The sequence below is a fragment of the Podarcis liolepis genome (genome assembly GCF_965112155.1).
Source record: "Podarcis liolepis genome assembly, chromosome: 3".
Classification (NCBI taxonomy): domain Eukaryota; kingdom Metazoa; phylum Chordata; class Lepidosauria; order Squamata; family Lacertidae; genus Podarcis; species Podarcis liolepis.
This window is the reverse complement of record NC_139557.1, coordinates 42,185,545-42,199,425: the sequence shown is the minus strand read 5'-3', so window position 1 is coordinate 42,199,425 and position 13,881 is coordinate 42,185,545. Positions and strand designations below refer to the sequence as shown.

The 13,881-nt window shown below is 41.2% G+C and overlaps 1 long non-coding RNA gene across 3 annotated transcripts in view; it reads right to left on the bottom strand.

Moving 5' to 3' along the window:
- Positions 1 to 13,881, bottom strand: part of LOC310704267 — a 57,317-nt gene that overhangs the window by 43,347 nt on the left and 89 nt on the right. The window lies entirely within an intron of this gene.

Genomic DNA, 13,881 nt, shown 5'->3' with positions numbered 1-13,881 from the left:
GAGGAAGCGAACCCGGTTCACCAGATTACGAGACTACCACTCTTAACCAGTACACCACACTGGAAGTGCTGAGCTGGCCTACTTGTACTTTACAATAGTTAACTGCAAACCAGGGGTGGGGAACTAGTGGTCCTCTAGATGTTGCTGGACTACAACTCCTATCAGCCCCAGCTTGCATGACCAATGGCCAGGGATGATGAGCGCTGTAGTCCTGCAATATCTGGAGGGCAACAGCTTCCTCAATCTTGTAGTAAACTGAAGTAGCTTAAATATAAGAGTGGAGGTTTGCAGATCATGCCATTTGAAATAATTTCCAGGGGAGCAGCCCTATCATTGTTATTTTTCCTCTGTCTAAACACAGTCCTTTGTGTGTACTGGATATCTCAGTCATGCTAGCTGTCTTCATGAGAAGCTTCCAGCAGGACTATAAAAACAGCAGATAGATATTTTTAAGAAATATGGTCTTCCACATCCTTTTCTTGGCAAGGACTTAGCAATGGCTGCCTCTGAGCATTTGGAAACTATTTCCCTTCCTGTCTTAGGGATGAGGGAGAAATGTAATTTTATTTGCGTATTAATTTGAAACTACTTAATTTACATGTTTTGAATCAGTACAGGGACTGGAACACAATTATCATTTGAAATTAACACTTTTCTTTTTTCTGCTAAAGTTGCCCAACCAAACAAGGTGTAAAAAAGAAATGCAAATATTTGAGGGAAAGCACATCTACAAATGCATACATTAGTGGAAATAACATGTATTATATGAGATAAATGTGCTTGCAAAAATATATATATTAATGAAAACTGAATACAAAAATGTATATATTAGGAGAAATTCATACTGGTGAATTTTCACAAGGATCTTCAAAAATTAAAGTTGCAAATTGCTTCAGCAATGTGGAGGACTGAATTTGTGACTAGGAAAATGAGTAACTGAGGAAAACCAAAATTGACAGTTTGTCTGTCCCTACTTATGATAGCACATTTGGCATATATATATATATATATATATATATATATATATATATTCAGCTAGAAGAACACCAGTGAGGGACCGATTGCTGCAGCTTCCCATCCAGAACGAGAAACATGAACAAGAGTCATCATGTAAACCCAGGCACAAGTTAATGGAGCTGCTCAGATTTATGTGCAGACAGGCAAAATAGATTCCCTTGAAGATAATGAAGAATGTGTCCTTGGCCCGAACTTTATTTCTCAAAAGTATAAGATGATGACATTAGGAATGGAGCTGGACAGAGTATTTGTCTGGAAATTCAAATCCTGGAAAAATGAGCTCACAAGAGCCTGCAAAAAAATAATGGAAAAAAACTCGGCTATCATCCAGCAGAGAAAGATCCTGTTGACATCATTAGCAAGTGATGTGATTTGGTCCAGTGCTAATACAGCCTGTTAAGCAGTCTGAAGTGGAGTGTCCTTCTGCTTGCAAAAAACCAATAGACGAAGAAGGATTTGGTTCCTTTTTGCTTGCTTTCTTTCAAATATGGTACAACAGAGAGAAAGGGAAGGAACATTCTGGGGTGAAACCAAGCATAGGAGCCAACTCCAGGAGGCTGCAGGTGCTTGGGCACCCACAATAATATAATTGTGGGGGCAGGGCACCCACAAAGTCAATGAAAAAAGCTGGCTGGCGGCAGTGATGCTGCCTCCGAGAGAGAAGCAGTTCAGCTCCGCCCTTCACAGCCAGCAAACAAGACACCTTTTTCCTGAGGGGGCGGCTCAGACTTGCTGGCTGTGGATAGGAGGAGGAAGAGGTGTGTGCCTGTGATGTCACACATCTGCATTGTGGTGGCGGGCACCCACAATCCTGAGAATGAGATGGCACCCCTGAAACCAAGCCATCCATGAACAAAGGATTGATGGTTCCTAATTTCCGAAAAAGAAGGCTGAATTGATGCTTTTGAATTATGGTGCTGGAGGAGACTCTTGAGAGTCCCGCGGACTGCAAGAAGATCAAACCCATCCATTCTTAAGAAAATCAGCCCTGAGTGCTCACTGGAAGGACAGATCGTGAAGCTGAGGCTCCAATACTTTGGCCACCTCATGAGAAGAGAAGACTCCCTGGAAAAGACCCTGATGTTGGGAAAGATGGAGGGCACAAGGAGAAGGGGACGACAGAGGTCAAGATGGTTGGACAGTGTTCTCGAAGCTACCAGCATGAGTTTGGTCAAACTGCGGGAGGCAGTGGAAGACAGGAGTGCCTGGCATGCATGGGGTCACGAAGAGTCAGATACAACTAAACGACTAAACAACAACAACAATTTCCGAAAGACTGTTTGGTGAATAAATTGAATCCACGCCATGCTTTCCTTTGGGTAGGAAAATGAGAAGACCCTGAAGACTCTTTTTACAGCCTAACCTTGAGACCCTTTTGTCTAGCAAGGAAGTGTTTAGTACAGAATGAAACAACCATGATGCCACCACAGACATTTAGCATCAGCTAAACAAATGTAGCCCCCCGCCTCCATGTACATTTTAAAATGGTGTCCTTTATAACTGCTTGTGCCTGAATTTGTCTATGCTTTACTGTCCTTTCAGAAAAATATAAAGAAAGCAAGATTATTTTTTTATTCAAAAAATACATACATTAGAAAAATGGATAATTGGAAGGAATAGCACTTAAATGTGAAGAAATGCCCATGGGCTTACATGTTAAACTGGGGAAACTGGGGGGAAAATGGCTTTGGACAAGGTGTGATACACAGCCATAAATCTGCCTATCTATCCATTCAACTATCCATCCATCCATGTAAAAGGTTGGAGACAGATTTGCTGCTCATCAAATGGAAGAAGGCACTGAGATGCAGCAGACACTCCTATTGAAGCAGTTCCATGCGAACCAGGAAGCAAGCTCTGCACACAATGGAACAACTCTTCTTTTCTTATCTCTGCAGCAGATGCTGTTAGGCAATTGAATGTGCATGCATACTCTGTCTGTTTCCCTCCCTCCATGCATCCCCGGGCACTGGCAACCCACGCTATGCAGCTGCATTGGAGAAAGAAGAAGAAAGGGGATATTCACCAATCTCCTCTTCCCTCCGCAGTCCTCCATTCCACCTCCAGAGCTTCAGATTTGGGGAAGTATGGAGGAAAAGAGAAATTGGTGAAAATCACTTTCCCCATCGTCTGCCAAGAGTTGGCAGTAAGGCTACTTCCTTGCTGCCATTGTTGGCAGCTGCTGCTGTTCATTGGCCTCAGTGTTGCTACCACCTGCTTACTTCTCAGACAGAGTCAATGGGAGCACAGGCAGTGGCAGTTTTATCTTCCCACTACAGCCCAGAGCAAGAGCCAGGTGCACAAGCATAATGCAGTGGGGAAGAGGAGGGGCAAGTCAAAGGAGTTCTTCTCAGCGGGTTCCCGACTGCGGGTTGGGCAACGATACTGAGCCTCAACACCAGCCCTAGTCCCATCAGCAGAGTTCCACACATGGCGAATCTGGATCCAACCCATACGCAATAAATTCTTTGCTTGCTTTATGCTTGACTTATAATAGAAATTTTAGATTTCTATCAACGAGCAGCCTTTGCCAGATTGTTTTTCTCCACCTACAGGCACTGGTAATAGCAGGCAGAGAAACCAATTATTCTTCTGTGTGATTTCAAACCGTTTGTTTCAAACTACCTTTTTATCCAGCCACCCATCATTCCAATCTTTATATGATTAATCATTGAGTCCTGCTTTCAGTTTCCCACCAGCTGAATAAACACACATGCTCTCTTATAACTTTTTCACCCGAGCTCTACTTGGCTGTAGGTAGGTATATACAGTATGACATTCTCAAAGGAAAATGCCACAGTTGTCAGTAAACTTGGGCTAATGTTGCAGGGTGATAGCAACACACAGATTTAGGTCACTGAGGGGTTTTCTTTAGGAAGCGGAATGAATTCTTTAACTCTAGACCACTTCTGAAAATGGAACCTTGTGATGGTGACTAATACCATTGCCATGTAGCAAACAGTCAACAGCCCCATATAAAGAAATGTGCATGGTGCCAGGAAGTTTCAGGGTATGGAATAACTGTTGCACACTGCCTTTCTTTTTGCAGTAATGCCAAGTTTTGCAGGAGGGGTGGCGGGGTGGGGAATATGTAATGGTAATTGACTTTACTAATTAGGAAATACTTGTTTGGCCAAACTATAAATGTCATATTTGTGTCTGAAATTACAGAAAATGTTTGGGAAGCCAAAGGTTTCCTGGGTTATATGTTTTCTTTGATGTGTATGAGAGCAGCTATTCGTATTTTAGGATTTGAGTCATAGCTTTACATTTGGCATCTTATAAAGTTCTGCTTTGGAAAAATGTCGTCGAGTGCATGCAGGAATACTGGTGATAACTTTAACTTTGCTTGAATGCCTTTGAGACGTCTGTTAATCGAGCAATCAAACATTCTCAGGTCAACTCGGATTTGCAGATTACTTCATTTCCGCCCTTCCAGGTAGGCCTGTCAAAACACAGAATCAATATTTGTCTGGATAAATACAATTTTGAAAAGTTGAGCAGACACTGGTCTTTTTATTAGGGGACTGATACCTCAGATGATCAGCTAATAGGTGTGGAGCGGTATGTTGGGCTTCCCCAGACTTCCTGTCTAGCTTTGCAAGGAGGCTGCCGCACATACATATTTGAGAATTTAAATATGGGGGGGGGGGAAACCATTTCCGAGGAATTATGCAACTTTGTGAGTTTCTAGCAATTTCCAGCCCAAATAACAGACACAAAATATTCTTGTCTGGACAGTACAGTGGCATAGATTGCCTGCCATATGATCTGTCATTGTTGGATTTTAAGGCCCGTTCACACACTAGCCACAATATGTCCTCTCCATATGTGGTGTTGATGACTGTGGACTCTTGCACACCCACACATGCTGCCATTTGTACTCTGTTTACATCACACATAGCCCACCTTTCACATTGAGGCTGAATCCATGGCTACCACAAGGCATTGCTAGCAGGTCCATTGTTGTCAGAAGGGTATAATCCTGCTCTCTCCGTGGGGAAAAAGTTCATGCAATTTTATTGTGCGTTTCATTTATTTATTTCATTTTATTACATATTTTACATATAAACATTTTATTTCATATAATTTTTACATATAGAGTTTTTTATCATTTTCTTGTCTGCTGCACTGAAATTGTTTATATTGTTGTCTTGTAAATGAATTATTGCTATGTGTTTTTTTATTGTAAGCCGTTCATTGAAAATTAGTTGGGGTATTGTTTTGTTTTGTTTTGTTTTGTTTGTTAAGCAAATGAAACAAACAAACAAAAAACTTCTAAATCAGAGGAATGACCAAGCCTCTCTCTGTAAATATTGAATAAAAAGCGGATGGTAAGAAACTTTTCCTTGTCTTTGTATGTTCTTGGCAACCAGCCATGCAAGTTTCTTATGTAAACTGTGTTACTTTTACTGTTGTTAGCTGCTCTGAGCCCGGCTTTGGCTGGGGAGGGCGGGATATAAATAAAATTTTATTATTATTACAGCGGCCTGACACCACCCAGGCACACCACCATAATGGGAAAGAATCACTGGTGTTGCTGTAGCTCATGAACCACTGATTTGCTAGTGAGACAAGTAATAAGATGGCATTGTTAGTACATTCACAAAGACTGTCTGGTTTATGGGAGAATTTTGATTGAAAATATCCTCATTTTTGTTCTCTGTAGGAACTTCGCTTTCCATCCCATATTAATCTTCAGTGAATGCTACTAATCTTTCAGTAGGATGCCATTTTCTGGTCCAAAGGTTTGTTTTCATTTTCTTAATTAATCCAAATAACAGCAGCTCAAAATCAGGTGCAAGCCGGTTTTATTAATTACAAGGTCATAGTTTGAAATATGTGCAATGGCACTAAATGACCTACTGTCATTTTATATGTACACCATGTCCATCTTGTCCATTTATACGTTTCATTGTAAAGAACAAGGAACCAAGAAAAGGGGGGGGGGATATTGCTTTTGTTCTTGGCTATTCACTCCTGGAAGGGATTTTTTAAAAAAAGATTTGTGAGTCAACATGATGCAGAAGAGGAGGGAGGCAGACCGAGAATCATGTGGGTTTAAAATCTAAATTTAATCCAGTCTTAATGGTCTGTGCTCTTAGTTTACTAAAAGTTCCCTACCAGTGATTTTCTGCTGTTACCTAGGGAAAATTAATTAACACAACAAGTTGAATCCTGCATAATCCTCTCTTCAAAGCAGCATTTGTATATATTTTTTCCAACAGGAATCAGCAGTTGATTTTTTAAAAAAATATACTTGACTGAATGTTGAGAGCCATTGGAACAAAACTTGCTTTTTAATGTGGGTTTATTAACTGCCATGTCCCCCCCCCTTTAACAAGCAGAGCATTATTCTTCTGCTGCAGCGACATCCTTGTTGGTCTGCTCATTACAGTTTAATGAGCTCCAGTAGAACTTGGTGGTGTGAAGAAGAAGAAGAAGAAGAAGAAGAAGAAGAAGAAGAAGAAGAAGAAGAAGAAGAAGAAGAAGCAGCAGCTCCTAATCATGATGATTACATCTGCCTCTGTGTCCCTTTTCCTGATGAAAATGTATTTTACGTCTGTGAGAAACTACTTAAAGATTATTCAAAATCCATATTCCGTGAGTCATCTTCAAGACATCACACTTTCCCAAATCATATGTAAGGACAAGAGGTCTTGGTAGCACAAGTTCATTATCCTAAAATGCTGTGTTCTCTTCCAACCTTGATTTTCCCTCTAGTCTAGTTAATTCATGTGACTTGTTAAAATATTCCCCAGAGCACTGGAAATTCTTCTGCAAACTTTCCCACTGCTTCAGACTCTGCTAATATTTTTCTGCATCCCTGCTACAGTTCATTGATGTGAATAGTTTCACTATTACCAATCCCAAAATTGGGTCAACACACATATTATTGGGTCTACACACTGTATTATTATTATTATTATTATTATTATTATTATTATTATTATTAAATTTATTACCTGTCCTTCACCATCAGGTCCCAGGACAAGTTACAACAATGTAAAATCTATTAAAAAAACAATTTACAGTCACAGGAAATGGGTAGGTCCTGAAAACATGTGTCTTAGTTGTCAACACAGCGAAGAGACACATCTTCAGCATATGACAGAAACTACATGATGAAGGTGCCACATGCACTGATGACATTATTACAAGATCTGGCAGGTGTCCAGGTAACTGTTCTCCTATTTCTAGCTGCAAGCAACACCCCTCAAAATATTGATGAGTCAGTTGCTCATTAATCCCTCTGCTGAGGTCATCAAGGTCTTCATTCCATCCCATATTCATTCAATGAGGCCACTGGGCTAGATAGCATGGATACTTGCCATTTTCCTGTACTGTATACTGGCAACACCCAGTTCTTCCATCTGACCCCTATCCTGATGCCTTAGACTCTAGAGCTTACCCAGGGTGTTGTTGTTGTTGTTGTTGTTGTTGTTGTTGTTGTTGTTGTTGTTACAAATTGTTAGTCACCCTTTACCCTTTGGTCCCAAACCTTACCTTGTTTAGTGACTGGGCACTTTGAAACAAATGGTGGTTTGCAAAACTTGTGAGAGACAGAGAAAAATGGCCTTCCGTTATCACTAGAGATCAGCATATTTTGTGGGTACTGTTCATTATATATTTGTAATCTTGTGAATATCCACTTGTGAATAGTATAGTGGCAGATCACCAGATGCATAATTCATCTACATCAAAAATATACCTGCTATATCACCAAGGTTCAAATAAAGGTGCTGGCTATAACCCCAAATGGCCCCTGTTGAGAGACAGCTTTCACTCCTATGTCCCATTACAATTTCTAAAAAGTCAATCAAGAGCACAATCTTATGCTTACCTTTGTCAAATTCAGATTGCTGCAGAGAGATTTCTTGGTTGCTGCCCTTCAGAACTGCTAAAGGCATTTCAGCAGCTCACGAACAGCTAAACCAAAGTGTTTTGTCACTCAATTCAGTGTAACCCATGGATGGGGACTCTGTGGCCCTCTAGATATTGTTGGACTTCAACTCCCATTACACCCCAGCCAATGGTCAGGAATAATGAGAGCTATGTATCGGCAATATCCGAAGGGCCACAGCTTCAACATCACCAGTGCAATTGCTAAATATATATTAGTTTTCAGCATAGTTGCCTACATTGTTCCAATTCTGCAGCTGCTTACAGCTGGGAACTCCACTGGCAGTGCTGCAAGGGTTGTGGGTTATTATGAAAACAGTAGCAGGATGCCTCCCAGAAACCTCCAGCCAACATCATCTTCCTGTCCAATGACCTGGCCGGACACATGAGTTGGAAACAGAAGTATATAAATGTGGGCTAGAAATGGGCTCCGCTGCAGACCTAGTCTCTCATGAAATTTCCTGGCAAAGAGCTGTAAGCGTATCATGTGGCCCTCTGGGAGAGGTGAACAAATGTTAAAAATGCTTCAGATGTTAACTAAATGTTAACTAAAATTAGAACAAACCAGATTCTTCATTTAGAACAATGTACATTAACGTTCATGAGAGCAAAAACTGTTTGCGGAGCATTTTTCTTTCATTTTCACATTTCTTAGCATTTTTGTATCCACGTATGACCCAAAATAATAATAATATGATCCTATGTAACAACAACAACAAGCACCAGTACTTAAACATATACAGAACATGTATATCCTATTTAAAATACATAAAACTGGCTGTCCATTATTACCATAAGCAGAGGCAAGGAGTTCAGGAGTATTGTTACTTGCCATAAACTTTTAAAAAATAATAACCCCAATGAAAGCCATTTTGCTATAGTGCATGAAATGTTAAGTTTCAACAATGGAGAATGAGGCTAATACTCCCATTTGAAGCTCATCCATTGTTCTTAAGTTAGTTACTATACCTGCATTTCAACACCTTGTTAAATGATAGTTTAGCATGAAGAAAATGAGCCAAGGTGAGCCTTGTTCTCCCCTCTCCTCCTTCAGGGATGGCCACAAGGAAGAGTGTGGAAGCTTCTCATTCTGATTTTGATTAATCACAGGTAAGCATTAAATCTGAACACTTAATTGTGGTTCATCTTAACTATAGTTCATTGAAGCATGCCAACTTCATAAGCCAAAGTTTGAAGTTGGCTTGCTTCAAATGAACCAGAGTTAATATTAACCACCGTTTGTCAGGTTTGGATGGCATGACAAGCTGTAATTTAAATAATAATAATTCATGGGTTACAAAATCACATACATCATCTCTGTTTTCAGTCCTTGGTTTACTGTGTATCAGCAGTGTTCAAGTGCATGCAGCCTGATTACTCAACAGTGCTTCTTCACTAGCATGAGTGGGAGCAACATACCACAACACTTCACTTATCTTGGCAGCTGAAAAAGGTGCTAATGGATTTGGTTCTCTCCAAACAAACCATGATCTGAAGCCAAGGTTTGTTCTTGGCTTCTTGATTGTGGGTCGAGTGAAACAAACCACAAGTGCTGCTTTGGACATCATGGTAAGCCAAGGGTTGTGGGAGCCAATGGGAGCTAGAAGAAGAAGAGAAGAAGAGGAGGAGGAGGAGTTTGGACTTGATATCCCGCCTTTCACCCCCCCAAGGAGTCTCAAAGCGGCTAACAATCTCCTTTCCCTTCCTCCCCCACAACAGACACTCTGTGAGGTGAGTGAGGCTGAGATACTTCAGAGAAGTGTGACTAGCCTAAGGTCACCCAGCAGCTGCATGTGGAGGAGCGGGGAAGCGAACCCAGTTCAGCAGATTACGAGTCCACCGCTCTTAACCACTACACCATGCTGGCTATTGGACATCATATGCCACACCCTGCTCATTCACAGTAAGCCATGTTTTATGGTATACTGTGATGCCCAAATGTACCCAATGACACATGAAAACTAAAGTAGCCTCAAAGTGTTCCCATAACTCATGGATTGAAATTAATCAATCAAAGCTTCATTTAAGTGGTCCACTGATTAAAATATAGTGGTGGTAAGGGGCACTTGTTAGATCCTGTGGGACAGAAGCGTTAAATATACCATTCACACAGGCATGCAACCAATTCCACATGGCTCTAAGCTGCTACCACTGATGTAGGAAGGTTAGTAGAACGATTCTGAGCAAAGAGATTCTCAGAGTTCCACCACTGTGCCACTACTACAGCTTAGAGATATTGAAATGGTTATGTTGTTCTTGTTGTTTAGTCATTCAGTCGTGTCTGACTCTTTGTGACCCCATGGACCGGAGCACGCCAGGCCCTCTTGTCTTCCACTGCCTCCCGCAGTTTGGTCAAACTCATGCTGGTAGCTGTGAGAACACTGTCCAACCATCTCGTCCTCTGTCGTCGCCTTCTGCTTGTGCCCTCAATCTTTCCCAACATCAGGGTCTTTTCCAAGGAGTCTTCTCTTCTCATGAGGTGGCCAAAGTACTGGTGCCTCAGCTTCATGATCTGTCCTTCCAGTGAGCACTCAGGGCTGATTTCCTTAAGAATGGATAGGTTTGTTCTTCTTGCAGTCCATGGGACTCTCAAGAGTCTCCTCCAACCCCATAATTCAAAAGCATCAATTCTTCGGCGATCAGTCTTCTTTATGGTCCAGCTCTCACTTCCATACATCACTACTGGGAAAACCATAGCTTTAACTATACAGACCTTTGTTGGCAAGGTGATGTTTCTGCTTTTTAAGATGCTGTCTAGGTTTGTCATTGCTAGGCGTCTTTTAACTTCGTGACTGCTGTCACCATCTGCAGTGTTCATGGAGCCCAAGAAAGTAAAATCTCTCACTGCCTCCATTTCTTCTCCTTTTATTTGCCAGGAGGTGATGGGCCCAGTGGCCATGATCTTCGTTTTTTTTTTTATGTTCAGCTTCAGACCATATTTTGCGCTCTCCTCTTTCACCCTCATTAAAATGCTTATAGTTGCTTTTAAATAAAATAAATACTCTTAAGGTGCTATGGGGTGGGAGTGGAGAGTTTTCTACATCTCCTACAATCTACAATTCCAGTTGGAAAAAGAAAACCAATTCTTTTACAGGGTAGGCAGTTCAGGTCACAGGGGTAAAAAGTACATTCAAAGACATTGCAGCATGCTTTTTTGGTTGATTACAATAGATGTTGGAAATTATACATTTTCTCCTTGATGCATATTCAAATCTCAATCCAGGTTCTATTCATGGAAAAATGCTTCATTTTCTTAGCACTCATGACTTCCCACAAATTTAGATCATACAGATGGCACACAGAGGCATTGTTTGCATGCACACGGATTTTCTTTTCCATGAGATACTAATCAGTATATTTTGCTTCACCCATCTGTTCCTTGTTGAATATTAAGAGGCTCTACCTAGCCACTGCCGCTATAAAAGAAGGCAAATGCGCTTTGCTCCAGTTCCCCCTGCAATTAGCATGGTGTAAGAAACTAAAGAGCAAACATCACAAAGCCCAGCACTGAACTATGATAAATCATAATGCTTCTGAGTTGCAAAAAGCAATAAAGGTGTCATTGCTTCTTAATGATACATAGATAAGAGAAAAAGAAGTTTATTAAGACTGCAGTCTAAACACATTGAAGCCTGAAGAAGAAGTCAATGCAGTCCATATTACAGCCATATACGGGGTGTTATGTTGATATAATGGGAAGATGGGTATGCTTGCATCCAGAGAAAATCTATAGGACTTGAATTCAAGTTAAAAAGGGGCATAGTTATACATAACATTCTTGAGACTGCATCTGAGCACCACAGTCAAGTGAATAGTAATTTGAATGGGGCAAAAGGCTTTCCTGAAGTGGATTGCCATGACTATAGACGTAAGAAGTTGCTTTGCAGAAATGTGCAGGGTGTAATATGAGGTAGCCTAAACTTGCCCCTTGAGGGGGCGTGATCATGTGATGTGTCACGTGGTGCATCATATGATGCCACCCAGCGTGTGGTGGGCAAGGGTGGGATGCGCGGAGGCTCGTCCCAGCCCCCGCCGGGCTGCCAGGCTGCTGGGCTGTGGCTGGAACGAGCAAAGCAAATATCTCCTGCGCTCATCCCAGCCACTGCCTGTCTCCTGGGCTGCCAGGTGGAGGTTGGGGCTGGGGCATGCAGAGGGTGCCCAGCAGGGGGTGGGCGGCCCCCTCAATATGGGGGGTGCTGCCCCCGCCCAAAAATATTGGGGGAGCTGAAGACCCCTCCTTCCCCTCTACCTGACACCGCTGGCCTGAAGCGTGTTGTCCAGAGGGGTCAGAGGTTCCCGGCAGAATCCCCTTTTCCTTCTTGACAATCATCTGTTCAGTGACAGTGGGAATACCACAAACATCTGGACAAATGTGTTTAGGATGGGGATGATTAGGGTTAAATGACTCCAACCATCACTAAGTTTCCAAGTAATAAATTACAGCCAAATCTGCAACACATTTACCCAAAGTAGGGATTGGCAAATAGGACAATTTTTCTACCTCTCCATTTCTCATTTTTCCAGTGGAGAAGTTCAGTTCTTCACATTTCCACATGAGTTTGCATTTTATTTTATTTTTTAAGTATCATGAAACTTAACCAGCATTTTTGCATGGATTTTCTTCTAATGTACACTTTTGCATGCAATTCTGCCCAATATACCCATTTTTATTTTTATTTTGAGCAAGCCAATTTCTCCACAGTACAACACATTGTTCTAAGTTACTTTCAGATTTTGTGTGTGTTTTATTCTGCATTTTTGTACTTATTACTTTGCTGAATTGCATTGCAAACTTCATAGAACTCTCAAGTTCAACCAATAATTGTGTTTCAGTCCTTGCATTGTAATGGAAATTATGAATTAGGTGCATAGCTTCCCCTTTAAATGTGAACCAAGTCAAATTTCTTCCCCATCCCTAGTCTTAAATATTAAGTTGGTTTTTCACCTCATTCTCCATTTTGATTGATCCACTATGCATTCAGTCTTGCTTCTCAGTAGTGTGCCCAGGATTATAACCTAAAGGCTATTGCATAAAAAACAAAGCTAGCACTGTAGGTCTGGACTGCATTCAGCAGAGAACTACAATGAATTCTTATTCCCAGGTGACCATAACTTTATGATACCCATTGCATTCACGGAACTACTGTATATTTGCAGGCAGACCTTGAAAACATCTTAGGTAAAAAGTAATGTCTGGTATGGTTCATCCTGTACTGAGATTATTCATTTGAGAATAAACAAATCAGTTAGCCTTGTTAATGGAGGTTCTGTTGACCATTGTGCGTTGTGTGTGTGCTTTTTTAAAAAAGGCCATGTTGCTGATCTTTATATGCGTGTTGTTAAGGAACAAGCATTCTACCAATGACGCACCAACCACCAACAGGAAAGGCATGCTAAGTGTATTTTGTGACTCATTTCAATTTGCTATCTAGTGCACTCACAGTTTGCTTATTAGCCTCAGCGTCAGTAACTAATGGATACTCAGTAGGAAGCAATTTTTCATCATGAATGTTTGATGGAGAAATGGAAATGGAAATTGGGAAGATCTAGTCAATGGCAAATCATATAAAGGCTGGCTAAAAAAGGAGCATACTTTGCGTGTGTGTGTAGACAGAAAGTTATTTTAAACATTTTAGCCCCCTTCCTTGAAATATTTTGCTATTCAACACAAAACCATCTATATATGTGAGATGAGTCAGAGAAAGACAGAGATAAGGAAGAAATGTGTGGTCAAGCACATTAAGCTGTAATACCACAGAGATAGCTTTCTAAAATAATAATTTTAAAAAGCAAAAGAGAAAGGGCAGAAGCTTGTGCCCCATCTGAATTTGCAGCAACTCGTTCCAGACAGAAGAGGAGCATGCAGTTCCTGTTAGTGCCTCCTCCACCAATGGAAGGCCCCCCCCATGCTAATTGACATGCAGGGAGGGAGGAGTTACCAAGACCCTGCCTTAAAACTCA